Source organism: Artemia franciscana, chromosome 10, assembly GCF_032884065.1.
Source record: "Artemia franciscana chromosome 10, ASM3288406v1, whole genome shotgun sequence".
In the NCBI taxonomy this organism is placed as follows: domain Eukaryota; kingdom Metazoa; phylum Arthropoda; class Branchiopoda; order Anostraca; family Artemiidae; genus Artemia; species Artemia franciscana.
Genome location: NC_088872.1, coordinates 4,757,424 through 4,784,495, shown reverse-complemented (window position 1 = coordinate 4,784,495; position 27,072 = coordinate 4,757,424). Strand labels below are relative to the sequence as shown.

Sequence of the window (27,072 nt, the reverse complement as noted above, 5' to 3'; positions counted from 1 at the left end):
GAAAACATGATTGTAATTCAAAAATGATTCAATAATTTTCTTATCAATCAGAATGAAAACTTGGTGACCTTGTGTTCCAAAAAGGGATTTATTCGATAAGAATTATATTTTTTTTTCAGTAAATATGAATTAGTAATAATAAATACACAATATGTAATGTCATTGCATAGTACGCAATATTGCAATCTGCAAATACGGTTAAAATTTTTTTGTAAGAATAGAAAGATAATTCTGCAAATCAAGATTAGAATATAGGAAGCTACAGTGATGACAGTGGTCAAATATGGCTCTGAAGCATGGGCACTCCGAAAAGCAGATGAAAATTTACTAGATGTTTTCCAGAGAAATTGCCTACGAATTGTTCTGGGTTCCCGGCTGACTGACCGTATTTCAAACAGTAGGTTGTACGAAAAGTGTGGTTCAATCCCGCTTTCTGGGGCTACAATGAAAGAAAGGTTGAGATGGCTAGGCCACGTTCTACGGATGAAGGATGACAGATTACCGAAGATTGTCCTTTTTGGCCAACCGTCTGGGGCTACACGGAAAGCAGGTCGTCCTTGTCTGGGTTGGGAGGATGTCATAAATACAGATTTAAAGGAAATGGGAACTTCCTGGGAGGTTGGAAAGAGGGAGGCATTGAATAGATTAGGTTGGAGGAGGAGCTTGCGTAGCTGTGTTGGCCTCAGGCGGCTTGGTGCTGCAGTGAGTTATTAGTAGTAGTGGTAGTAAGTACGAAACGGCTTAGATTCACGGAACAGTACGTAAGCGTCTCCCATAATGCGGTTTGGTTTATTTTGATTTGTATTAGTATAATCCAATTTCCTCAGATTATAATAAATTTAATTGAAAATGAGTTTAATTGAGATAATGTTATTCAGTTTGATTTTTATCTATCTTAATCTATTTGATAAGTGCTAAGAATCTCATGTATTTTTTTTGCATTCGTCTGTCAGTACAGTTTATAAATTATAAGCGCGCAATAACACTAGATAGCGTAATAGCATAGCATAAATTCTTGATTTTCAATACGTGAAGTGTGTCCAGATTCGGATTTTCCCCAGTTGCATTAAATAGAACAAATATCATAGAAACATGATGAAGTTCTCCATCAAAATTATTTGCATCGAAAGATTTATTTAATTCTAGAAATGTTGGAAACCCACCCGTAATATGAGGACGATTTAAGAAAACAATCGGATGAAGACCGTCAGACTTAAATGATCAAGATCCTTATAATGGAGGTTTGTATATGCAGAAAAAAAAAATGAATTTTTGCAACAAAATTGGTCATAGAACCGAATTTATTTGTTTGCTTATGTATCTTTTTTCTAAACCAGGGGTGTTTGTACTGAGCCAGAGAAAATCGAAGAAAAATCGAAAGAAAAATCGCCCAGCAAAATTTAATTATCGAGTGAAAAAGAAACTATCTAGCAGTAAAATCCAGATTTTTACCTTTTTCTTTTTGTAAAATAACCATGGTAAAGTCCTGGTTTCTGCCAATTTTTTCGTAAAATAGCAATGGCATAATTAGGGCTACTGTGGTAACCAGTGAAAATTTGGAATAATCAATTTGTTTCAAACTATCAAAGAGCTACTCATATATTGGGGCGTCAATGCACGAACATTTAGAGGAGAGGGGGAGAAAAATATAATTTAAAAAATCAATGATGTTGCTTTTCAATTTTCTTTGACGACAGTGCCCAAATAAAAAGTTGTTTGCAATGAAAATAGCAAAACAGGTTATTCTTTAAAATCTCAGGGAACAGGGTCAATTACCTCCCTTCCCTTCCCCTCTATTGACGCGCCTGCTTACAGAGCTTCCCAAATTCAAAGATTGCATCGCCACACGGTGTTTTTGTTTTGACCCTTATTACACATACAGCCCATATTAAATGGATATAAAAAAGCTATTAGGACAAAAAATGCCAATTCACATTTTTTTTCCAAAAAATGACAATTGTGGCCTTACTAAAGTGGAAACGCCATCGAATGAAAATTTTGGGATGAAAATCAGGTGAGAACTATCGAAGAGCTATTAAGGGCTTTCCCAGCTCCAGAGGCCATAATGCCATGGTAGCCTGTATACGTCTCTAAACATATACATCATCCGTAAAAAATGAATAATAAAAATAATAGTCAATTTTAGGAACAAAGATACAAAATGATGGAAAGGAAATAAAATAAATATGTTATATTTATGACATATTATGACATAAATATGACAAGTGAAAGAACAGCAACGAAGACGACACTGCTTTTCCATATAAAAAAAACAACTTAGAAACAATAAGAAAATTTTCTGAAGACAGGGGAATTCAATTAAGTGAATAATTTCGTTTTCGAATATTTCGAATATTAATTACACACACACACACACACACACACACACATATATATATATATGTATATATATATATATATATATATATATATATATATATATATATATATATATATATATATATATATATATATATATATATATATATATATATATATATATATATATATATATATATATATATATATATATATATATATATATATATATATATATATATATATATATATATATATATATATATATATATATATATATATATATATATATATATATATATATATATATATATATATATATATATATATATATGTAATACAAGCTTTCAAACCTAATCTTCCTTTGTATTTTATTAAATAAAAAAAAACAAGTTTTTTTAACTGAAAGTAAGGAGCAATATCAAACAGTTCGTGGTAACGAACTGTAGTAAGGAGCGACCCGGCTCAATAGTAAACGAAACTCTAAAAAACGGAATTTAGATACTAAAAGATATATCAAAAGAATCGGATTTTTATGCTGATTTTAAATATATAAATTTCATCAAATTTAGTCTTTGTCATCAAAAGTTACGAGCCTGAGAAAATTTGCCTTATTTTGGAAAATAGGGGGTAACACCCCCTAAAAGTCATAGGATCTTAACGAAAATTACACCATCGCATTCAGCGTATCGGAGAACCCTATAGAAAAATTCCAAGGTACAATCTACAAAAATGTGGAATTTCGTATTTTTTGCCAGAAGACAAATAACGGGTGAGTGTTTATTTGTTTTTGTTTTTTTTCCCCAGGGGTCATCGTATCGACCAAGTGGTCCTAGAGTGTTGCAAGAGGGCTCATTCTAACGGAAATGAAAAGTTCTAGTGCCTTTATTAAGTGACCAAAAAAATTGGAGGGCACCTAGGCCCCCTCCCACGCTCATTTTTTTCCCAAAACGGATCAAAATTTTGAGATAGCCATTTTGTTCCGCATAGTCGAAAACCATAATAACTATGTCTTTGGGGATGATTTACCCCCCCCCCCCCAGAGTCCCTGGGGGAGGGGCTGCAAGTTACAAACTTTGACCAATGTTTACATACAGTAATGGTTACTGGGAAGTGTACCGACGTTATCAGGGGGATTTTTTTGGCTTGGGTGTGGGGTTCAGGGGAGGGGGCTATATGGGAGGATCTTTCCTTGGATGAGTATTTCACGGGGGAAGAGAAATTCAATGAAAAGGGCGCAGGACTTTCTAGCATTACTATAAAAAAAACAATGAAAATATAAACATGAAAAAGTTTTTTCATTTGAAAGTAAGGAGAAGCATTAAAACTTAAATCGAACAGAGATTATTACGCATATGAAGGGTTCTAAAAATACTTTAGCATAAAGAGCGAGGTATTTAGGAGGAGATAAATACTTCGCTCTTTAGGCTAAAAATTTTTTAAATAATTTCAACTATTTATTCTACGGCCTTTCTGATTCAGGGGTCATTCTTAAAGAATTGGGATAAAACGTAACGTAAGTTACGTAAGTTATGTACGTTTGTTACTGTAAGTTAATTCTCAAGTTACTTTTTTTTTTACTAATAAAAACGTTCGTTAAAAATTAAAATTCTATTTGCCTTTTTAAAGGCAAAAATCTAGTTGCCTTTTTGAGTAACCGAAAAATTGGAGGGCAACTAGACCTCCTTCCCCACCCCTTATTTCTCAAAATCGTCTGATCAAAACTAAGAGAAAGCCATTTAGCCAAAAAAAGAATTAATATGCAAATTTCATTTTAGTAATTTATGTACGGAGAGCCAAAATCAGACATGCATTAATTCAAAAACTTTCAGAAATTAAATAAAAAAAAACAAGGTTTTTTAAATGAAAGTAAGGAGCGACATTAAAACTTAAAACGAACAGAAATTACTCCGTATATGAAAGGGGCTTTTCCTCCTCGACACCCCGCTCCTTACGCTAAAGTTTTTTATTGTTTTAAAAAGTAGAGTTGCGAGAAAGAATCAAACTTTAGCGCAAGGAGCGGGGTGTCGAGAAGGAAAAGCCCCTTTCATATACGGAGTAATTTCTGTTCGTTTTAAGTTTTAATGTCGCTCCTTACTTTCATTTAAAAAAACTTGTTTTTTTTTATTTAATTAAAACTTAAAACGAACAGAAATTACTCTGTATATGAATGGGGCTGTTTCCTTCTCAACACTCAGCTCTTTACGCTAAAGTTTTACTCTTTTTCTCAACTCTACTTTTTAAAACAGTTAAAAAACTTTAGCATAAAAAGCGGGGCATTCTGGAGGGAACAGCCCCTTTTGTATACGGAGTAATTTCTATTCGTTTTAAGTTTTAATATTGCTCCTTACTTTCAGTTAAAAAACAAGAGCTAAGAGCTCATATGGCACTTGTGACGAGGCGAGAAGAGCTAAGAGCCAAGAGATCATATGGTATGAGCTCTAACAAAATTCTATGAATCAATAGATTTATTTAAAAAGAAAAATAAGAGGCTTAATGCCGGTCAGGATTTAAAATAAGAGCTCTGAGTCACGATGTCCTTCTAAATATCAAAATTCATTAAGATCCGATCACCCACTCGTAAGTTATAAATACCCAATTTTTTCTAAATTTCCCTCTCCCTTTAGCCCCCTAGATGGTCGAAAGTGGGAAAACGACTTTATCAAGTCAAATTGTGCAGCTCCCTGACACGCCTATCAATTTAATCGTCCTAGCACGCCCAGAAGCACCAAACTCGCCAAGTCACTGAACTCCTCCCCCCAAATCTCCCAAAGAGAGCGAATCCATACGATTCTGTCAATCACATATCAAGGACATTTGTTTATTCTATACACCAAGCTTCATCCTGATTCCTACACTCCAAGTGTTTTTCCAAGATTTCTCCCTCCAACTCCCCCCAACGTCAAACGATCTGGTCAAGATTTGAAATAAAAGCTCTGAGACATGAAGTCTTTCTAAAAATCAAATTTCATTAAGATCCGATCATTTATTCGTACGATAAAAATACCCCAATTTTCACGTTTTCCAAGAATTCCGGTTTCCCCCTCCAACTCCCCCAACGTCACAGGATCTGGTCAGAATTTAAAATAAGAACTTTATAGCACAATATCCTTCTAAATATCAAATTTTATTAAGATCTGGCCACCCTTTCGTAAGTTACAAATACCTTAATTTTCAAAATTACCCCCCCCTCCAATTCCACCAAAGAGAGCAGATCCGGTCCGGTTATGTCAGTCACGTATCTTAGACGGGTTTTTAATCTTCCCATCCAGTTTCATCCTGATCTCACCGCTTTAAGTATTTTCTAGATTTCCGCCCCCCCCCCCAACTGCCCCCCCCCCCCAATTACGCTTGATCCGGTTGAGATTTAAAATAAGAGATCTGAGTTACGAGGTCCTTCTAAATATGAAGTTTCATGAAGATCCGATCACTCCTTCATAAGTTAAAAATACGTCATTTTTTCTTATTTTTCAGAATTAACCCTCCCCCCTCCCTAATAGATCGGATTCGTTCCAATTATGTTAATCACGTACGTAAGACTTCTGCTTATTTTCCCCACCAAGTTTTATCCCGATCCCTCCAATATAAGCGTTTTTCATGATTTTAGGTTTCCCCACTTCAAACTTCCCCCAACGTCACCAGATCCAGTCAGAATTTAAAATAAGAGCTTTGAGACACGATAACTTTCTAAATATCAAATTTCATTGAGATCCGGTAGGTTCGTAAGTTAAAAATACCTAATTTTTTCTAATTTTTCAGAATTAACCCCTCCCCCACCTACCCCAAAAAGAGCGGATCCGTTCCGATTATGCCAATTATGTATCTAGGACTCACGATTATTTTTTCCACCAAGTTTCATCCCGATCCCTCCACTCTAAGTGTTTTTCAAGTTTTAGGTTTCCCCCTCCCAACTCCCCCCCCCCCCAATGTCACCTGATCTTGTCGGGTTTAAAATAAAAGCCCTGAGCCACGATATCCTTCTAAATATCAAATTCCATTGAGATCCGATCACCTGTTCGTAAGTTCAAAATACATCATTTTTTCTAATTTTTCAGAAATAACCCCCCCCCCAACTATCCCAAAGAGAGCAGATCCGTTCCGTTTATACCAATCATGTATCTAGCACTTGTGTTTATTTTTCCCACCAAGTTTCATCCTGATCCCACCACTCTAAGCGTTTTCCAAGTTTTAGGTTTCCCCCTCCCAACTCCCCCCCCCAATGTCACCAGATCCGGTTGGGATTTTAAAAAAGAGCTCTAAGACACGATATACTTCTAAACATCAAATTTCATTGAGATCACATTACCCGTTCGTAAGTTGAAAATACCTCATTTTTTCTAATTTTTTAGAATTATCTCCCCCCCAACTATCCCAAAGAGCGCGGATCCGTTCCGATTATGTCCATCATGTATCTGGGACTTGTGCATAGTTTTCCCATCAAGTTTCATCCCGATCCCTCCACTCTAAGTGTTTTCCAAGATTTTAGGTTTCCCCCCTCCAACTCCCCCAATATCATCAGATCCTGTCGGGATTTAAAATAAGAGCTCTGAGACACAATATCATTCCAAACATCAAATTTCATGAAGATCCCATTACCCATTCATAAGTTAAAAATACTTCATTTTTTCTATTTTTTCCGAATTAACCGGCCCCCCACTCTCCCCCAGATGGTCAAATTGGGAAAACGACTATTTCTAATTTAAGCTAGTCCCGTCCCTGATACGCCTGCCGAATTTCATCGTCCTAGCTTACCTGGAAGTGCCTAAAGTAGCAAAACCGGGACCGACAGACCGACAGACAGACAGACCGACAGAATTGGCGATTGCTATATGTCACTTGGTTAATACCAAGTGCCATAAAAACTTGTTTTACTTATTTAATTTCTGAACGTTTTTGAATTAATGCATGTTTTGATTTTGGCTCTCCGCATATGAATAATTAAAACCAAATTTATTTTTATGGCTAAATGGCTTTCTCATAGTTTTGATCGGACAATTTTGAGAAAAAGGAGCGGGGTAGTACCCTCCCAGGCCTAGTTACCCTCCAGTTTTTGGATTGTTTAAAAGGTAACTAGAACTTTTAATTTTTTACGAACGTTTTTATTAGTAAAAATATATGTAACCTACGAATTAACTTACGTAACGAACTTCTATATTTTTATGTTTTTATTACGTATAAGACGGAATTCACCCCCTCGTCAGTACCTCGTTCTTTACACTAAAGCTCAAATTTTGTCCCAATTTCTTAAGAATGACCCCTGAATCACAAAGGCTGTAGAATAAATAGTTGGAATTAATAAAATTACTTTAGCGTAAAGAGCGAAGTATTATGAGGAGGTGAACCCGTCATATGCGTAAAAATGTCTGTTCGTTTTAAGTTTTAACACTGCTCCTTACTTTCAGTTGAAAAAACTTTTTCATGTTTATTTTACCATTGTTCTCAAAAAAAAATGCTAAGAGATCCTGCATCCCCTTCATGGAAATTTTCTTCCCCCGTGACAAATTCCTCCATGAGAAGCTTCCCCACATAACCCCCTCCCCTCAAACCCTCCCCCAACAAAAAAATCCCCCTGAAAGCGTCTGTACACTTCCCAATAACCATTACTATATGTGAACAATGGTCAAAGTTTATAACTTGCAGCCCCTCCCACGGGGACTGTGGCTCTTTTTTACGTGAGCCACATTTTACGTTTTACTGGAAGGGCCCATTTTAATGTAAATTAAAAGTTCTAGCTCACTTTTTAAGATACCAAAAAATTGGACGGCATCTAGGCCCCATCCCACGCTATTGTTTTTTCCGAAGTTACCAGATCCAAATTTGGATATAGCCATTTTGTTCAGCTTAGTCAGAAAATCTGACTATGCTGAACAAAACGTGGGAGAAGCCCCTCCCACGGGGACTGTGGGGGAGTAAATCGTCCTGAAAGACACAGTTATTATGTTTTTTGACTATGCTGAATAAAACGGCTATCTCAAAATTTTGATCCCGTGACTTAGGGGAGAAAAAGAGCATGGGAGGGGGCCTTGGTGCCCTCCAATTTTTGGTCACTTAAAAAGGGCACTAGAAACTTTAATTTCCGTTAGAATGAGCCCTCTCACGAGATTCTAGGTTCATTGGGTCGATTCGACCACCCCTGGAAAAAAAAACAACAAACAAAAAAAACAAAAAAAAACAAATAAAAACGCATCCGTCATCTGTCTTGTGGCAAAAATGTAAAATACCACATTTTTGTTGATAGGAGCCTGAAACTTCTACTGTAGGGTTCTCTGATACGCTAAATCTGATTATGTGATTTTCGTTAAGATACTATGACTTTTAAGGGGTGTTTCCTCCTATTTTCTAAAATAAGGCAAATTTTCTCAGGCTCGTATCTTTTGATAGGTAAGTCTACACTTAATGAAACCTATATATTTAAAATCAGCATTAAAATTCGATTCTTTTGACGTAACTACTGTTATAAAAATCCCGTTTTTTAGAGTTTCGGTTACTATTGAGCCGGGTCGCTCTTTACTACAGTTCATTACCACGAACTTTTTGATTATTTTGTTCTGTTTTGTTTGAATGAATTTATCATTTGATACCATTTTATTTATCAGTCCTGGCTGAACTTCGCTGAAGTAAGGATGCTAGGGCTGTTTTAAATTTTTAAAACCATTTTTAGTTTTAACGTTCTTGAGAAAATTTCCCTAGTTTCTAAGTTGTGTTTGTTAGAAAAGAAATAAAGACGAAAAATTGAATGCTTATAAATGAAAGAGGAAAAAAGATTACGGCCTGGTAAGGAACAAGATATTGGATTAATGGAAGTGGAAGTTGCAACAAAACTACTGTGTATTGTCATTGCGTCTACTATTTTTTTACTAATGGAGCTGAATACCTGCGAAATGAAACACCGTGTCTAACTGAGATTTGTGAAACTTGTAATGAAAAATTCATAGTGTTGACTCTACTAGCCGCTAAAGCTGCCTTTTAAAAAAAATTATTATCTGAATGATATAATTTACATGGCAAAAAATTTTCAATCCGAAAATGGGCTAGGTAACAATAGACATCGACGAGGACCTACATTGGAGCACTTCGAATCTCCCCTCTTGGATGGCAGAAATAAAAAGATTAATGTTTTTTAATGCTTGGGAAACATAGAACACCTTTCTTTGAGAGCTGTTTATCCGAGCTAGGTCACATCCACTAAAAAAATCGTCCCTGCTTACCCCTCGAAAAATCTTGTAGTAACTTTTTTGAATCCATTTAGATCGAGAACACTACTTAAGTTTTAGGTTTTTCTAATGAGAATTAGAGCTAATAGTAATTCTCAGAGGGGGGATAAGGGCTGCAGCTTACCATATTTTGATTCATTATTGAGATTTTGATATTATTGAGACATTTTGATTCATTATTGTGATAATTCATTATTATCACAATTGCCATTGTGAAACATATCTCTTGAATACCAGAAACTTTGAAAGGCCGACTTGTCCCACCAGTCGCACCCTTTCCCTAAATGTTGTCCGTAGCTTTGAAATCAAAGAATCGGCCGAAAAGATTGTCATATAATTCAACCAAATACTCATTTTTTGGTACGAAATGAAAAGCCGCCACTTCTTCGATGGGGCAATCTGATATATGATTCTACAGATGGAGCTTCACGGTTTAGAGTATTATACATATGCGAAGAATCAAAGGAGAGGTCGCAAAAACCAGGCTAAAAAAGGCCAGTCGTGCTGAAAAACTTAAAAAAATCTATCTGCGACACGATCAAAATGCGTGACATCTTTTTTTCAGCTGTTACCTTAGCAAAACCTGAAGAGCTGCCTGTGAGATGGCTGGAATCGTAGCTTTTCTGTGAACTGTCATTCATTTCTTACGCATGGGTGAAGCCAGCAGAACGTGACATCTAGAAACACAAAATGCTTCTTTTCTGCAATAAAGCCTCCGCACTGGCTTAAAACTGGTAAGTGAGAAAACAATAAATTATGATAAAAAATATAAGACAAAATAAAACTTATATTTAAAATACAAAGAAAATAAATGAGGCTTAGCATAATACTTAATTACAATTAATCTAAAGTTTACTTTGTGTAAAGTATATATATTAAATCATTGAAGGATACATATCATAAAACAACTGGTCGTAAAAACTTAGGAGAAGACTCTTTCATTTGCGAAGCAAAATTTTTAGTACCCTTTTTAAGGGTTCCCGATCTGGCAAACGTGATTCCCCTCGAACGACGCATGTACTGCAAGCATCTGCATAGACCCACATGATCTCAAAACCGAATTTCAACAGCAATTTTAATTAAAATGTGTGAAAGGTTTAATAATGTAACTCCAGGGAGCGATGCGTGTAATCAAGGAATAAGACCCCAAACTATATTCAAAAAAATTCGGAAAAATTTACAGTCAGATTCCGTCATTAACCCCGAGCCAAGCCGATCTTAAGAACGAGATTGGAGTATGGAACGTTCAACCCAGTTAAATTTGAAATTTTTCCAGTCGGATTTTTTCAGAGATTTGGGAGCTCAACTTTACAGCGATTAATGCTTATTTTTGAAAACGATCTAGTATTTCTGGAAAGGAATTTAAAGATAGAAAAAAGATAAGAGGCCAGATTTTGAAAATTTTGCGGTCAGGTTCCGTTGTTAACCCTGAGTCAAGTCAAATTCAAGAATAAATTTGGAGAGCGAAACATCCATTTTGATCAGACTGCAATATCAGTTGGAATTTTCCAAGTATTTTAAACCTCAGTTTCACAGCGATCTATGCTAAATTTCAAAACGATAGCCAAATCTATAGTTTGTGGAAAGGTCGTTAAAGATAGAAAAAAAATAAGAGGTCAGATTCATAATATTTTGTGGTCAGACTTCGTCGTCAATTATGAGTCACTGCCATTTTACCATTGGAATTTTCATTGTTAAATAAATAGCGGAAATAAGCGGCGATCTAGCCTCTATATTTTTAATATTTCTCTAATGCTGTTACGTGAATTAATTCATATTTTAACTGCCACCATCCCTTACTACATGTTATTGAAAAACATTACAAATCGATTAATGGAGATGTACTTTTTTTCATTATTTATTCTCACTTACAGAAAACATTATTAATTTTTGCAACTGTTGATCAGACTGAGAAAAATCTACCAGGGGAACGAATTCATGTCAGTTTTCGTTTAATGAAGATAAACTTCAAAATATGAGGAGAGGTGGTGAAACTCTGTTTTTTTTTCGCTGAAAATACAAAAAAGACATTTTTCAAAATTTACCCTTGCCCCACCCCTCCACCAAATTCCTTAGACCTTAGATTCTCCTGTCCCTCCAAAGGCGCTTAGGGCATCCAAGAAGCGTTATCAATCTAATCTCATCGCTGCGGCCGCCCAAACATCTTCCCATTGGGTTGGATTGAGGCATTGAGATTTCAGAGGTCAGCCCATTAGCTGCATTGTAGGCTTTTTTTTTTGCGGCGTTCTCTTCTTCTGGTACCACATGGCAGCGACTGAAGGACGACCTTTTATAATCAAGTTTTGGGTATGCGGATCACACGACCAAGGTATTTCAGCTCCCTATATTCGATCGGTTTAATTACCCCTGAATTGGTGTCCCTGAGATCCAAAGTCCTGCTAATCTCGCCTGTGATGTTTAATTCAATTATCATCTTAGGAATACAAATACAACTCGTTAAGCGTTATCCCTAAAGGGATAGCGCTTGATTAGTGCTTCGGGCCAACTTCTTGTTTTGTTTTGTTTATTTATATCAATAAACCCATCTTTCTCTGTCTAAAAAAAGGAATAGAAACGAATTTCTGATGACGACTAAAATTATAGATAGCAGTGCGAACCTCATTTACTTTATAGATGTAGAAATAAAAAGCAAACTATAGTTTTAACTTAGAAAATGATTAGGCTTAGAAAATGACTAGTATACGGAGAAAAACTTACATGATTTTTAACTAGTCTTGCTAACTAAGAAATGTTGGAAGTTGTATAAAATCGCCTTCTTCCCAAACTAAAAATAGTTCTTAATTGCCTAACTTACGAATTATTGTAATTCTGTTATGTGATTCTTCATCAAGCTGATATAGGAAGTCAAGTCATGAAGGCTGGTGAATGTAGTAATCAACATATAAGAATTGACAGTTGGTGTCTGAGAAACCAATCAATGTTTATTTTGACAATTTTATTTTTAATCATAAAATATTGGACACGTGCACATTAGAAATCGTAAATTTCATTTTTTGCTATATATATATATATACTTACTAAAGCTTGAAACAAATTCCTAAACATTTTTATTTTTTTTTTACACTTAATGTGTCAAAGTTTTGAATAAGAATGGCGTATATGATTCTTTGTTTCAGGAATTTAGTTTTCATTCAGAAAGAAAACTGAAATATAACCAAGTTCCCTTCATTTTCATTAATTTATTTTTGTATCTATTCCACCTCTAAGACTTAAATGGATTGCTAACCATTGAATTCTTGAAAGTCATTTTTTTTCTTTTCTTTTTCTTGGGGGGGGGATTTAAAAAAGTATTTTTCTTTTGACTAACCAATGCTATAGAGAAACCTTTGTATTTTACACTTTTTGAACAAGATGTTCAAAAAGTGTTAAAGTATTAACATTAAAAAGTGACCCTTTGATGCCTGAAGGTTCCCTCAGGAACCATGAACTTTTTAATTTATTTTAATCCTGACCGTTTGACCTATTAACGTCAATCCGTTTGCCATTGTCTCAATCTGATCTACCTAGACAGGTTTGTATTTTTCTTAGTCCGTAATCTGTCACCCTTGTGTGAGGTAATGAAGTTTGAACCTGTTCCCTCTAGCCTTGCTTGTTTTTTCTGAAAGGTGAGAATACTTTTTTGTGAATAACTTTATTGTTTATTGTGCTAGAGTTTTCATTCCAAAAGTTTTAGAAAGAGGACGTTTTGTTTGTTCAGATGAGCTATCATACACTCCTATAGCTGGAAAACCAGAGGATAGAAACGACCCCCAACGTCGTGGTTCCTCTGGGAACCATCCGGCGGTAGCGAGACCAGATGAGACGGTAAGCCGTATACAGTGTAAGATGCCTAGATATCATGAAAACAGTTGCTTTACACCATTGGAATCAAATTTTGAGAGCTCGACCATGTTCTGTGGCTTCAAGGAACCATCCGGCATGCATAGCTCCGAATTTTATCGCTCGGAAGAGCCATCTAGACAAGAACTGGTGGAGTTGCCGTCGTCAATAACAATGTAGGGGAGACCGGGGTTGACCCGGACGCGATTTTTTGAAACGGCATATCTTCTAAGCCATCATAAAATGCGTATCCGTTAGGACTACCTTCGAGATTTTTTTTCAGATTTTTCTACAAAAAGGAAAAAAAAGATTTTTATTTTTTTTCATTTTTTTGAAATGTCCGAAACAACCCCTACCCACGGGGTTGGATCGGATGGCCCCAGTATTGGTTCGGACACCATGCTAAACCATTAGATTTCGACTTCTTTTTTTTTCAAATATGCATAAAAGTATAAAAAGTAAAAAACAGTACTTCAGCTATATAAAATGACAAAAAAGCTTTAAAATGACACACCATTCACCGGAGTTGGTACGAGCTGAGATTTTACTCAAAGACCGCTTAGTATACCACTAAAATATATTCCTAATGCGAACTGCTGTACTTGCTTAGTAGAAATACTTATTTTCAAGCATTCATGAGTGTATTTTCTACCGTAAATAACAACCTTTTAGAGACGGGGTTGGTTCGGACAGATAAAATAAATGTCCGAACCAACCCCCAAACGCCGTGTCCGGCCCAACCCCATGTGTCCTCGTGCGACGTCAAAGTGATTTGAAAAAAAAATCAAATAGATGGCGCTCAATAAACTGCTCTAGAATCTTTCTATGTGAGCTACTTTTCTCCTGAAAAAATGTCATTGCAAATCCAGCAGCCTGGTCCACTCTATTAAACTCCAAACAGAGACACTTGAAAAAAATTCTTACCTTAAAAAACACTTTTTGCAAAATACAAACAAATGGCTGCGTGTATCTAGATCCAAACTGGCTTGATAATAGGGCAGTAGATGGTGCACCTTTCGTGATTTTTTGAGAATTTTTACTAAACCGCTAGGTGTCCATACTTGACTGTCCAGATCAACCCCGTGTCCGGGTCAACCCCGGTCTCCCCTACTAGACTGTTACCAAATATATTTTTTACAGTGCAGAAATGGACCAGCCTTCTCCGAGTACATCAAAAACTGTGGAAGATGGGTATTCGGCTGTCCAGCGAAGACTTCGAAGACGCCCCGTGTCATTAGCACAGGCTCTGAATTTTGTTCTTTGCCCGGAAGACAACTTCGACCTCGAAGATCTGTCTGATGAAGATGAGGACCCATCTGATCCTAGTTTTCTCCTTCCTGATCCTGGTAATAACCCGCAGGAAGAAGAGATTGAAGAAGAAATAGAAAGCGGTCGAATTGAAGCTGACGACCACAACAGTGAAGATGACCATGAGGACGTCGAGATCGCCAGACAAAATTCCACGAGCTCAGGCACTGCTGCTTCGAAACCAAGCAAACGACGGGACCTTGCTGGGAGAAAAGTGGATTTCGTCCAGCCAGATGCTGCGTGGAAGGATCATCTTGTCGTCGACCAAGAAATGAGTGGCAAGACACCCCTGGAATTTGTCAGGCTGTTTTTTGACCAAGGCGTGGTCAACCATATACGTGACCAAACAAAAATTTACGCTCTTCAAAAAGATGCCAAAGAATTTGGAGTTTCATCTGCCGAGGTGGAATGCTTCTTAGGGATCCTTGCATTCACAGGAATAGTGAAAATGCCGTCATACCGCAGTTACTGGTCAAACGAAACGCGCTACCCTGTAATAGCTGATGCCATGTCGCGTGACAGATTCGAGCAGATCAAAAAGTATCTTCATTTCAACGACAATCTTACCCAGAAACCACGAGGAGACCCTGGGCACGACAAGATCCACAAAGTTCGTCCTCTGATAGAGATGATCAGAGATAACTTTATGAAGATACCCCCAGAAGAACACCAGGCAGTAGACCAGTAAATTGTGCCGACAAAACAGAGGATTTCGTTGAAGCAGTACAATCCCAAGAAACCGCATAAGTGGGGTTATAAGTTCATCTCAAGGGCTGGGGAGAGTGGTTTCGTTTACGACTTTGAAATGTATACGGGTAAGGGGTCGGTTGATGTCAGTGACCTGGGAGTTGGAGCTGATTTTGTCCTGCGGCTTGCAAGAGGAATACCCAAGCACAAAAATTACAAGCTATTCTTTGACAATTGGTTCTCCTCGTTAGACTTGGCACAAACACTAAGTGATCAGGGCATACTAACACTGGCCACAGTGAGGGCAAACAGGTTGAAAGGCTGTGCTTTGGAATCAGACAGCAAATTGAAAGCCCGAGGAAGAGGCTCTTACGACTGGCGAGTGGAAACGCAGTCGAATGCCATTGTGGTGAAGGGGTATGACAATAAGCCAGTCCACTTGATTTCGACCTATGCCGCCCTAGACCCAGAAGATACGTGTAGGCGGTGGGATGGTAAACGAAAAGAGTATGCCGATGTCAAGCGACCATATTGTGTGAAGGAGTACAACCGCTTTATGGGTGGTGTAGATCTTGCCGACATGTTGCTGGAGCTTTCCAGGATCGACTTCAAGTCACGGAGCAAATGGTACATGAGGATCTTCTTCTTCTTGTTTGACCTCTCCGTTGCGAATGGCTGGCTCTTATACCGCAGGTGTCTTGCTGCTGGGCAGAAACCAATGAACCTGCTACAGTTCAAGACAGATGTGGCACGTGCACTTCTATCTGGTGCATCTTTGGCAGCACCAAAGAGAGGTAGACCTTTCAGTGACGCAGATACCAACTCTTAGAAAAAAAGAAATTATACTTGTCGCCCCCCAGATTCGACAAGACTCGATGGACAGGGGCACTTCCCGGCTTGGATAGAGAGAAAACAGAGATGCAGAGTATGTGTACAAGCTCATTCCAAAGTGAAATGCGTAAAATGTGAAGTGTCCTTGTGTTTCACACCCAACAGGAATTGTTTTCTGACTTACCACACTATGCAGCCGATCAGAGTGTTTTTGTGCCATGATTGCCGGATGGCTCCTGTGGGAACCATTTTTTTATTTCATCATCTTTATCAATACATTTTTTTTCTTGCCATTTCTGTCGTGGAATAGGTCATAACGAAGCCTGAAACGGCCGAAATATTTTTCCCATTCTTTTTTCATAATTCAGGCATCAAAGGGTTAAGTGTTCAAAAAGTGAATAGATACAAAAATAAATTAATGAAAATGAAGGGAACTTTTACACTTTTTCAAGAGACTTACCCCTTCATGGTACAATTTAAATATTTTTACCGTGTCAGGGTCACCATAGCCTCAGAAACATAAGTTAGGGAATTCTTCAGGCCCTTGAGCATTGGCGTCAATTTATTTTCTTTTTATCGGAGGGGGCGGAAATCATTTCCCCAAGATCTTGAAGAATATCCTTTTCTTGTATTTCATTCAAAAACTTATACAGAAAGGAACAAAATTGCCTTTCCCCCCGGATTTTAAGAATGTATTTGCCCCCTCTCGTCTAGCACTTTTTGATCAAAAAATGGTTTGGTATGCAATTATTAAGGCATTTTCTCCCTGATGAAATAACTCAATGGATTCGTTGAATTTGGTCCTAGTATTACTAATTATATGTTTAAATAAAATAGCTTTCGTTTCTTTTCATCCAGAATCAGAACTGTAATGGGAATGCCAAATAAAAAGAACGTAAAACACATATTTGTTAGTGTAGTTTAACAAAACGCTTGCTCTTGCATTCTTGAAAATAAGTTTACCATGACGAGATGTTTGAGCCAAAATATTATAGCCTTTAATAATTTTACTTAACGGATTAGAATTCCTTTGTTTTAGCTTATGTTTTGCAAACCAATTACTTGAAATTGGGTCCAACTGTTTCCTGGAAAACATTAAATTAGTTGTTTTGCAATATGGGTATTTAAGTAAAGAACAGTAAAGTTTTTCAAGTACCGTTGTATCACACTGGTATGTTTGATGTCTGCATGCTCGGACCGTAAGGACAGTAAGATTTTTGAAGTACCGTTGGGTCACACTGGTATGTTTTGATGTCTGCATGTTTTACAGTAAGGTTTTTGAAATACCCTTTGGTCACGCTGGTATGTTTTGATGTCTGCATGCTAGGACAGTAAGGAGAATAATATTTTATAAGTACCCCTGGGTCACACTGGTATGTTTGATATCTGCATGCTGAGACCGTAAGAACAGTAAGATTTTTTAAGAACCGTTAGGTTACATTGGTATGTTTTGATGTCTGCGTGCTTTACAGTAAGGTTTTCAAGTACCGTTTGGTCACACTGGTATGTTTTGATGTCTGCATGATAGGACAGTAAGGAGAGTAAGATTTTTGAAGTACCGTTGGGTCACAATGGTATGTTTGATGTCTGCATGCTGGGACCGCAAGGACAGCAAGATTTTTGAAGTACCGTTGGGTCTCACCGGTATATTTTGATGTCTGCATGCTTTACAGTAAGTTTCTTGAAGTACCGTTTGATCACGCTGGTATGTTTCGATGTCTGCATGCTGAGACAGTAAGGTTTTTCAAGTACTGTTGGGTTGAACTGGTACGTTTTGATGTCTGCATGCTGGGACAGTAAGGGTTTTGAAATACCGTTGTGTCAAACTGGTATGTTTGATGTCTGTATGCTGAGACATTAAGGACAGTAAGGTTTTTGAAGTACCGTCAGGTCAAACTGGTAGATTTTGATGTCTGCATGCTGGGACAGTAAGGGTTTTAAGATACCGTTGCTTCAAATTGGTACGTTTAATGTCTGCATGCTTGGACAGTAAAGTTTTTGAAATACCGTTGGTTCACACTGGTATGTTTTGATGTTTGCATGCAATGATAGTAAGGACAATAAGGTTTTTGAAGTACCATTGGGTCACAGTGGTATGTTTTGATGTCTGCCTGCTGAACAGTAAGGTTTTTAAAGTACCAATGGGTTACACTGGTAGGTTCCAATGTCTACATGCTGGGACAGTAAGGTTTTTGGAGTACATCACACTGGTATGTTTGATGTCTGCAGGGAGTTGATTTTGCATGTTGGGTACATCAAAAACGTCTACGCATCGAACGATTCCTGAAAAAGTTTTAGAATAACAAACATAACAAGAATTAAAAAAAACTGAATGGAAAACAAAATGGTTTAAGGGTGTCTCTATTTCTGTTGTTCAGTGGACTGCGTTGTTGTAGCTGCAAAGGATTATTTTAATTTTATGTTATAGTGATTTAATAGCTTTTCTATTAAAAATTAATTATGATTATTAGTTATTGTTAATTTGGGCAGTCTGTTTAACTAATTATTTAACAACTGATTGATAACCAACATTAACTGATAATTAATTATCTATAGTTATACCTTTTTGGCTTTTAATCATTTAGTTGTTGTTAAAAGTAAAACAGTTCAAAATAGGGATGAAACCTTTTTATTGACAGTGAATAGATATAAAATTATTTAACTGGATATTCGAACACATATAGAGTGTTCATCATCAGCAGTAAATCATCATCAGAGTTTTACTGCTGATGATGAACACTGTATATGTCCAGTTAAATAATTTTATATCTATTCACTGTCAATAAAAAGGTTTCATCCCTATTTTGAACTGTTTTACTTTCGTCATGGAAATGCAGTGTGGTCTTCGAAGTTATCTTAGTTGTTGTTTATTCAGAATTATTTAGGATTAATTAATGTTGAATGCTGCGCATCTTACATGTTTCACTGCACAGAGACATGCGTCGCTAGTCAAAGAAATGTTGCTGCATGTTGCGAAATCTGTCTTTTTTTGGATTTCTGATTAACGCCACTCTTAGAATAGCCGAAGAGCTGGCGGGGATGTATTTGAATCCCCTCACAGCTGGTTCGCAATTCACTAGCGTCATAATAGTTGATAGCTTGGCATTAATACAGTTTTTTTATTCATCCTTGTAATATTAAATAAAAAAACAGGTTTTTTTAAACTGAAAGTAAGAAGCGACATTGAAACTTAAAACGAACAGAAATTACTTGGTATATGAAAGGGGTTGCTTCCTCATCAACGTCCCGCTCTTTACGCTAAAGTTTGACTCTTTCTATCAACTCTACTTTTTGAAACAGTAAAAAACTTTAGCGTAAAGAGTGGGACGTTGATGAGGAAGCAGCCCCTTTCATATACGAAATAATTTCTGTTCGTTTTAAGTTTTAATGTCGCTCCTTACTTTCAGTAAAAAAATTGTTTTTTTTTTATTTAATTTCTGAACGTTTTTGAATAAATGCATGTTTTGATTTTGGCTCTCCGCAGAGAAACAACTAAAACGAAATTTGCATATTTTTTATTTTTTTTTTGGCTAAATGGCTTTCTCATAGTTTTAATCAAATGATTTTGAGAAAAAAAAGGAGTGGGGGAGGAAGCCTAGCTACCCTCCGATTTTTTTGTTACTTAAAAAGGCAACTAGAAATTTTAATTTTTTACGAACGTTTTTATTAGTAAAAGATATACGTAACTTATAGATTAGCTTACGTAACGAACTTTTGTTTTCTCATGTTTTTATTACTTATTTGAGGAGGCTCACCCTCTCCTCAGTACTTCACTCTTTACAGTAAAGTATAAATTTTGTCCCAGTTCATTAAGAATGACCCCTGAATCACAAAAGCCGCAGAATAAATAGTTGAAATTACTAAAAATACTATAGCGTAAAGAACAAAGTATTAGGAAGATGTGAGCCCCTCATGTACGTAATAATTTCTGTTCGTTTTAGGTTTTAAGGTAGCTCCTTACTTCCAGTTGAAAAAACTTTTTCATCTTTATTTTTTCATTATTTTGTTTTTTTAATAATGCTAGAAAATCCTGCGCTCCCTTCTTGGAAATTTCCTCCCCCATGATAAATTCCTCGATGGAAAGTTCCCCCAACATATTCCCCTCTTCTCAACCCCTCCCCCAACCAATAAATCCCCCTGAAAACATCTCTACACTTCCCAATAACCATTACTATAAGTAAGCACTGGTCAAAGTTTGCAACTTGTAGCCCCTCCCACGGGGACTGTGGGGGAGTAAGTGGTCCTGAAAGACATAGTTATAAGGTTTTTCGACGACGCTAAATAAAATCGTTATCTCAGAATTTTGATCCGTTGACTTTGGGAAGATAATTAGCGTGGGAGGGGGCCTAGGTGCCCTCCAGTTTTTTGGTCACTTAAAAAGGGCACTAGAACTTTTCATTTTCGTTAGAATGAGCCCTCTCGCAACATTCTAGGGCCACTGGTTCAATACGATCATCTCTGGGAAAAAAACAAACAAACAATCAAATAAACACGCGTCCGTAATCTGCCTTCTGGCAAAAAATACAAAATTCCACATTTTTGTAGATAGGAGCTTGAAACTTCTACAATAGTGTTCTCTGATACGCTGAATCTGATGGTGTGATTTTAATTAAGATTCTGACTTTTAGGGGGTATTTCCCCCTTTTTTTCTAAAATAAGGCAAATTTTTCTCTGGCTCGTAACTTTTGACGAGTAAGACTAAGCTTGATGAAGCTTATACATTTAAAATCAGCATTAAAATGCAATTCTTTTGATGTAGCTATTAAATGGATATCTCACCGTCAGATTCATTATGTCAGAGTACCCAACTGTAGATGTTTCAAGCTCCTATTTACAAAAACGTGCAATTTTATGTCTTTTGCCAAGCGAAAAATAACGGATGCATGTTTTTTTGTTTTTCTGTTTTTTTTTTCGTTTTTTTTCCAGGGATGATCATATTGAACCAATAGTCCTAGAAGATCAAGGGAAAGCTTACTCGAACGAAAATCAAGAGATCTAGTGCTCTTTATTAGTGACTAAAACATTAGAGGGCAACCAGCCCCCCTCCTGCGTCCCTTTTTCCCCAAAGACATCGATCAATAAGCCATCTGATTCAGCATAGTTGAAAGGGCCAATAACTATACCTCTGGGTATGACTTGACGTACCATGGCTCCAGGGGATAGGGCTGTAATTTATGCATTTTGCTCATTGTTCACATGTAGTATTTGTTATTGGGAAATATAAAGAGATAAATATTTTGGGTGAAGTTTCTGCGGATGGGAATTTACACAGGGAGAATTATCCCCTGGGGGGAGGAATTTTTCGGGATAAATTTTTCACGGGAGGGGGAAGTATACTGTCTTGCATGATCCGAAAGACTGTTAAAAATTAAATTAAACAAATAATTTTTTTTAACTGAAAGTAAGGAGCAAAAATAAAACTTATAACTAGAAGAAATTATTCCGTGTGAGGGAGGCTGCCACTTTCTCAGCCCCCATTCTTTATGCTAAAGTTTGACTTTGTATCGCAATTTTCTATTAAAGACATTTCAAACACAAGGGACGTTGAACTGAATAAGAACAAGAGCTAAGAGCTCATATGGCACTTATGACGAGGTCGGAAGAACCAAGAGCCAATAGCTCATATGGCATGAGCTCTAGATTAATCAATCAATAGATTAATTTAAAAAGGAAAATCATAGGCGTAATGCCGGTTGGGATTTAAAATAAGAGGTCTCAGACACGAGGTCCTTCTAAATATCAAAGTTCATTAAGATCCGATCAACCACTCGTTAGTTAAGAATATCTCAATTTTTCTAATTTTTCTTCTCCCTTCAGACCTCCCCCAGATGGTCTAATCGGAGAAAACGACTTTATCAAGTCAATTTGTTCAGATCCCCGACACGCCTACCAATTTTCATCTTCCTAGTACGTCCAGAAGCACCGAATTCGCCAAAGCACTGGACCCCCCTAACTCCCAAAAAGAGAGTAGATCCAGTCCGGTTATGTCAATCACTTATCTACGACATTTGCTTATTCTACCCACCAGGTTCCATCCCGATCTCTCCACTCTAAGCTTTTTCCAAGATTTCTGGTTTACCCCTCCAACTCCCCCCGATGTCACCAGATTTGGTCAGGATTTAAAATAAGAGCTCTGAGACATGATTTTCTTCTAGATATTAAATTTAAAAACAACTCACGAACGGTCACTCGTTCTGAAGTTAAAAATACCTCAATTTTTCTAATTTTTCAGAATTAACACCCCCTTCAGCTCCTAAAAAAGAGAGTAGATTCATTCCAGTTATGTCAATCAGGTATCTAGGGCTTGTGCTTATTCTTCCCACTAAGTTTCATCCTAATCTCTCCACTCTAAGCGTTTTCAAAGATTTTCGGCCCCCCCTCCCTCAACTTCTCCAATGCCACTGGATCTGGCCGGGGTTTGAAATAACAGATCTGAGTTAAGAGGTCCTTCTAAATTTGGAAATTCATTAAGATTCGATCACTCCTTCGTAAGTTAAAAATAACTCATTTTTTCTAATTTTTTGGAATTAACCCTCCCCCCAACTCCCCCAAAGAGAGCGAATCCGTTTTGGTTATGTCAATCATGTATCTAAGACTTGTGCTCATTTTTCCCACCGAGATCATTCCGATCCCTCCACTCTAAGTGTTTTCCAAGATCTTAGGTTCCCCCCTACAACTCTCCCAATGTCACGTGATCTGGTCGGAATCTAAAATAAGAACTCTGAAACACAATATCCTTCTAAATATCCAATTTTATTAAAATCCAATCACCTGTTCGTAAGTTAAAAATACCTCATTTTTTCTAATTTTTCCGAATGAACACCCCTCCAACTCCCCCAAAGACAGTGGATTCAGTCCAATTATGTCAATCACGTATCTAGGGCTTCTGCTTATTCTTCCCACCGAGTTTCATCATGATTTCTGACTCTAAGCGTTTTCCAAGATTTCCAGTTCCCCACTCCCAACTCCCCCCTATGAAATTGGATCTGGTCGGGATTTAAAATAACAGCTTTGAGACACAATATCTTCCTAAATATCAAATTTCATTAAGATTCAAACACACGTTCGTAAGTTAAAAATATCTAATTTTTTTCTAATTTTTCCGAATTACACCCCCCCCCCTCCACTCCCCCAGGTAGTCAAATCGGAAAACGAATATAATTAAGATCCGATGACCCATTCATAAGTTAAAAATACCTCATTTTTCTAATTTTTCCTAATTAACCATCCCTCCACTCCCCTCCCAGTTGGTGGATTCGGGGAAACGACTATTTCTAATTTAATCTGGTCTGGTACCTGATACGCTTGCCAAATTTCACCGTCCTAGCTAATCTGGAAGTGCCTAAACTAGCAAAACCGGGACCGACAGACCGACAGAATTTGCGATGGCTATATGGCACTTGATATTTACCAAGTGCCATAAAAATGGTACTTGTCGGTTGTTGGAAACACACCCAAAAAGCGAAGTTAGGTTAATCCTAATAACAAAAATAACAAAACATGATGATAAGGTAACATTTTAGAAACAAAATTATGGAAACCTAGCCTGACCCAACCTAACCGAACCAACCTAACGTAAACTAACTTCAACCCCCACCCCTAATGTACGAAAATATAGCCCAAATTACGCATGTTCAGTGCATTTTGTCTAAGTCCAATGCCTCGCATAATCCATCACTTGCTTTTGTAGCCACGATACCGGTTTTTCTGAGATGTAAGCCAAGTGCAATTCTTGAATGTGTTTCCAATAACCGACAAGTACCAGACAATTTTTTAAAGAGTTAAGATTTAGCCTAAATACCAAGTTTTGAGGAAGGGGCAGCCCCCCATCACATGCGGAGTAATTTCTTGTCGTCTTAAATACTAATGCTGTTCCTTACATCCAGTAGAAAAAACCCTACATTCTTAATCTAATTTATGGAAGGTATGTCTAATTGCCGGGTACAGATTCCATTCATATTTGTTTCCAATTTTAGGATATGTTCAAGACTTCAAGGTTTGTGCAGATTATGTTTCAAGGAAAATTTGAATTTTGCAATAAGTAAGGTCGTCGTTTGGGGGGAGGGAGGGGGACAGTTGCCCACAATAATTTGGAGAAAAATTATTACTTAGCCCCTGCCCATGAATATCTGGGTACGGAACCCTCTTACCTCCCCCCACCCAATAAAAATACTAGAGCTACTTCCTTGGCAAACAGTTGTATGTACATTTAAGAAACTGACTGGGGGATGAAACCTAATTCCAAGATGTTAATTTCCAAGTACACAGCGTTTGATTTAAGCAATGGACTGAAGCATTGACTAAATTGATGGCTGAAAATTCATTCTATTTTTTGTTCTTCCCTTTCATTTTATATCTCGTTCTTTACTGCTACTGAAACTATTGCTTTATTTTATCGATGAGAGTACCATTTACATAAAAAAAAAGTTGTCGAGTAAGCCCGGAATTTTCTACTTTAAACTAGTTTTCATAAATTTTGACTTTTGAATTCTAGTTTTAAGTAATTTTAAGTTATGTAAGGAGAATGTAAATTTTCTCCCTAACAGGTTTGTTTCTCGCCAACCACTTCATTATGAGGTATGAAGCAGCATATTTTTTGTTGTTATGAGGGATTGTGTATATGAGAATTATTTTGAGAGGATTATCGTTGCATTAGCGGAGAATTGCGCTATGTGAAGTTATGTCTGGAGGATGTGGGGATTGAATTACATGGTTAGAGAGTTGTTAGTTGTCTCTTAGGTCCAGACAACTAAAAATTGCATGAGCGGCCTTATGTGTGGTTAGAGCTGTGGAAAATAGTGGGACATCGCTGGTTCTGCTTTGAGACGGGCCAAGCCGTGTATGAGCCTAATTGCCGTTTCCACACCTAAGTAATGTGGTAATTGAAAACTCACGTTCAGTTAGGCTACTTTACCATAATTATAATTACTATGCTTAGCCAGTTACCATTCCTATCATAGTCTTAGTGATAGTATTGACTTAGTAAAAGAATGGTATGTCACCAGTGCCGTAATTTCGTTGAAATCCAGCGGGGGGGGGAGAAGTTGGATCCGATTTTCCCAAATCCAGTGAAGATGACTGTGAAAAATTATAAATAAGCCATATATTACTATAAGGCAGCGTTGCCAGGTGTTCGGTTTAAAGTTGCACACCATAAAAGTGGAAATGTACCAAAAGCTCCATTTTTCTAGTGAAAATGTGCCTCTCTGTCATAAAGGCAAAGAGAGAAACTGAATTTCAGTTGGAGGGACAAACTGGGATCTGGGGGTAGTTACCCCACCCTGTGTCTTACAGCAAATTACGCCTCTGTATGTCTCCTATAAAACTTTCTTTCAAGCCTGATCATACAGAGTATATAGTCATAGAAACTTGGGAGGGTTATTAGATCACAGATTAAGAATTTCAGTGCTCTTTAAGGAAAAAAATCGATGAAGGCTAAGCTCTGAAGGTCAATTTCTGACCATTTTAGGAGCAACGGGCCTTTTAGTCTGATCAGTCGAGTCACCTGGTGATTCGACAAAGGGCTTCACTTTACTTTAAAAATCTTCCTCCAACCCTTATGCGCAAACATATATACCAGATTACATACTTTCCATATATTTTTCCACACGTCACCTTTTTCTCCAAATAGATTTAACGGCGAAAAACCTAAGATGACAAAATCAAGAGACCGAAAAATGCATGGATATTATTTTAGCTATATATTTTCACATTAGGGGAGTGATAAAGCAAAGTGATGCGCTATTAGGAATGACATAAATAATTATTTTAGATTTTTAAAGCCGTTTTTGGAATTTACTGTTTTTTCTTCCGAAAATGAGAAATTGCGTGGCACTTGTCAGTTATAACAACTACACTGAAGAAGTTTGGTCTGTTTGATCTGAGTAAAATCGGTTTCTCTCTCTGCATTTGGAGATAGTTAGCTTAGTCTCAGTGAGATAAACTACTATACAGATATATCTTAGTTAAATATTTAATATATAGTGTTAGTTACCCTAGGTGGTAAAATTCTAGTTTCTTGACTTCTTGCTATCTCAGTAAGGGTTTAGGTCATGAAAATGAAACTTTCAGGAATGAATCTACAGACTAAAGTATGTCCTGGGAAGGTATTTTGAAGTACCTACCTCCACTTCTTCTGCCTCTAGAGGGCCCTGACCTTTGATGACCTTTAAAAATATGTGTGCTATAAAAGTGAAACCTTGCAAAATAGATCTTCTGCTTAATTGAAGTACAACAAAATTGTTTTCAGCTTCGTAAATTTGCTCAATTCCATTTTATAAGGTTTTAAAGATATGCAAATACATTTCCTAAACTAAAAAAAAAAAACATTGATATGGCTCAAAATTTTTCTCAAATAACAGGAATTGTATTTTCAGAACTAAACGTAGATAAAAAGTAACTAGTAACTGAAAATTAAGGTAAAATGTTGTTTTGTCAAATTTCAATAGGTATAGACCTGTCATGTAGGCAAATTTCAGGGCCCTCTAGAGGGAGAAGGAGTGGAGATGGGTGTTTTAAATTACCTTCCCGGGACGTACTTTAGCCTGTGGACCCATCCCTGAAAGTTTCATTTTCCTAACCTTAACCCTTTCCGAGATAGCAAGAAGTCAATTAACTAGAATTTTACCCTAGGTATTTAATATAATGCTTCTGGGTGGCCTGATTTCCATAATTTTTTTCCGTAGTTTCTATAATTTTGTTATTAAAGTCTATTTTCATCATATTTTGGTAAGTTTCATTATGATTAACGCAACTTCACATCTCGAGTGTGGTTGATATAATGGACAAGTACCAAACGTACATTTGATTCGGCTCATTTAAAAATCCTAGTTCTATTGGAACCATTTGGAAGGCGCTCCGATATGATCATAAC

The 27,072-nt window shown here is 36.9% G+C and overlaps 1 protein-coding gene across 1 annotated transcript in view; it reads left to right on the top strand.

Annotated features, from left to right (window-relative positions):
• LOC136031683 (uncharacterized) overlaps positions 1-27,072 on the top strand; it is a 72,988-nt gene that overhangs the window by 11,256 nt on the left and 34,660 nt on the right. The gene's annotated exons all lie outside the window — the stretch shown is intronic.